Genomic DNA, 2,861 nt, shown 5'->3' with positions numbered 1-2,861 from the left:
AAATGGATTTGTGAACATGATGAATGCTGCTGTAGCTTGATGTTAACTGTTCTTTTTATCTTTGTAGAACATATTCGATACTATGGTAATTTCTTTCCTTTTCTGTATGCCTCAAACTCATGTGGCAAAGGAAGACTCACTCCTCTAAAGTATAGACCTAAAAGTTATTTCCAGCTTCTCCCTTTCCTCAGTGCTCCCACAGTCATCAACATTCCTGTGGCTCATTTTTTTCAGCCTATGCCTTTATCACCCCCACCATCAGCCAGGTGTTCAACTACCCTCTCCTGGAAAGAAATCTCTGCCTCCACTCTGACCTCAACCACAATTTTCCCACCCCATCCATTGTCACCTCCACCAATACAGAAACAATAACAAATCTTTATTATCCTAAGACATAGTATCACTTCTCCTTACCTTTACACCTCAGTAGGTTTACTTCAGGCTCTGTTAAATATCTCACAATATCTCCTACAACTACAAAACTACTCTGCACACTAAATGAGTTCCTTACATATGGACTAAGGAGACAAACAATAATCTCTTAGGAGCTATTAAAGTATATATAGGCATTTCTTTATATTCTAAGTGGTCCCAGACTTCTAGAAATTGAGAGTTTGGCTCTAAATATTTGATTGTTCCTTTTCTTGCCATATAGCCATACATTTGGAATATTTTAAAATATGGAATGCTCCAGCAATTTGTTTGTCATCCTTATACAGGAGACATGCTAATCTCTGCATCATTTCAATCTTAGTATACAGTATATGTTGCTGTAGCAAGTACTTGATATTGCTTTCTATTGCCTTCAGCATGTTGATGCTCTAGCCAGCCCTTCTTTACTGTTTCTACAATATGCAGCAATGGATTCTACAACAAATATAATCAAATAAATATAATCTCTAACAACTGTAATTATTCCATATTATATATTACGTTGTTATATATTAATGTAATTACTAATATGTATTTGATTATAGTTTACAAGAGAATAAGTAACAGCAAAACTGTTCAGGCTGTGGCCCATGGGAGCACTTGTTCACTTTGCAGATGCCCATCCCTAAAATAATATAAACTAGTCTTCTTTCCTCTCTTCCCACCATTACTATGTGTTCACTGATGATTATTTAATAAATGAAGTCACCTAAGAATTCTAACCAAATCTACAATTTTATCAGCAATTCACCTTTATATTATCCCAATAAACCAAGACAGGAAGAGATGAAGAAGAAATTAGAGAGATAAAAAAGTCTTAAAAGTGTGGTGGATATTAAAGCAGATAGTTGTGACAGAGCTGGTGATATTGTGACACAATCCTCTGGTGATATTGTGACACAATCCTGCCAAAGTAGGACAGGCAGGGAGGGAGAGGAGGAGGAAGAAGAGCATCATAATGATCCTTCTCAACACTTCTCTGGAACAAACTTGAATTGGTTTCTTCAAGGTGGGGGTGATGGGCTTGAGGGGGGGACCCTTTCTCTGAAGTCTGACAAGGAATCAGGAAATATTGCAGTCCCTCAGGCAGCCCAAGTAAGCACAGGAACAAGATAAGAATTCCTCACCTTGAGCACTCACACTGAGCTTTTTTTGAAAGTTCTCAAACCTTCATGATAGAAACAGTTTTGATCCTCACAGCAAGATCTGTGAGGCAGGAAGGATGGGGAGTCTGATCTTTAGTGAGGTAAACTGAGTCAGAAAGGAGCAATTGTAGGTCATCCAACACCAAAGCCAATGCCTGAGTTTCTTTTTTTTATTTTTTATTTTTTGTGAACATACTGTACAGAGGGGTTACAATTACATGGGCAAGATACTCATCCAGCATGTATTTATTGATCACCTATTATGTGGCAGAGCCTGTGTCAAGCGAAGGTAATCTACACAGCACTTGCTCTGAACTTAGAGAACTGTACATTTGAAGAAAAGACCGATAAATCATTAACATAATAACAGGTTTTAGTTAATATCATAATTTCTGATTATGTTACCATAACATGGGAAATTATAGGACAATATTGTTAGAGCAATGATATAAATATACCAGCAGGAAGATTTCAGGATCAAGGAATCAGAAAGGGAAATTCTGAGTTAAAGGTAGTGAAAGCAGTGAAATTCCTGAAGGAGCCAGGTGCTGGTGACTCACACCTGTAATCCTAGTTACTCAGGAGGCTGAGATCTGAGTCTATGTGATATTCTACCAGTCTAGCTAGCCTGCAGTAAGCATTGCATTAGATTGGTTTAGCTAGCGTCTTCCTCACCCCTAGTGTCTTCTAAATACCAGCTCCATGGCTAATAAAGTTCTACTTGTGGCCAGGCCCTGGTGACTCATGCCTGTAATTCTAGCTACTCGGTAGGATGAGATCTGAGGATTGCAATTCATAGCCAACCCTGGGCAGGAAAGTCCATGAGCCTCTTATCTCCAATGAACCATCAAAAAAGTTGCAAGTGGAGCTGTGGCTCAAAGTGATACAGTACTAGCTTTGAGCAAAAAAGCTAAATTAAACATTTTGTACATCAAAGGAAAATGAGCAAATATGAGTGAGGCAGGAAAAAAAGAATCACAAGGACCCAGAGAAACAAAGGATACATGTTTCCTTTCTAAGTGGAAGCTAGATAGTTGATACATTCATAAGTAAATACATTGGTTGGTGTGCAGGTATATGCAGATACATTCACTGAAATACAGTAAACTCAAATGTCATCTCAAATATTGTGTAATTCCTTAGAAAGGCAAAGTTCAACAAAATAAAAATAAACAACAGGAATCAGGTACTCAAAAACAATAGAGTAGGGTCAAGGAGAAATGAGTAAATGAATGAAGAAAAGGAGAAAACAGTCAAGAATCATATGTATTTCTTACAAAATGA

General features: G+C 37.6%; 1 pseudogene; it reads right to left on the bottom strand.

Annotated features, from left to right (window-relative positions):
- Nucleotides 1–674: 674 nt before the first annotated feature.
- LOC122100147 lies at nucleotides 675–772 on the bottom strand (annotated as a pseudogene).
- Nucleotides 773–2,861: the final 2,089 nt, after the last annotated feature.

The sequence above is a fragment of the Dipodomys spectabilis genome, unplaced genomic scaffold (genome assembly GCF_019054845.1).
Source record: "Dipodomys spectabilis isolate Male_0828 unplaced genomic scaffold, ASM1905484v1 ptg000566l, whole genome shotgun sequence".
Taxonomy (NCBI): domain Eukaryota; kingdom Metazoa; phylum Chordata; class Mammalia; order Rodentia; family Heteromyidae; genus Dipodomys; species Dipodomys spectabilis.
The sequence above is the reverse complement of the archived record's forward strand: the minus strand, read 5'-3'. Positions and strand labels throughout refer to the sequence as shown.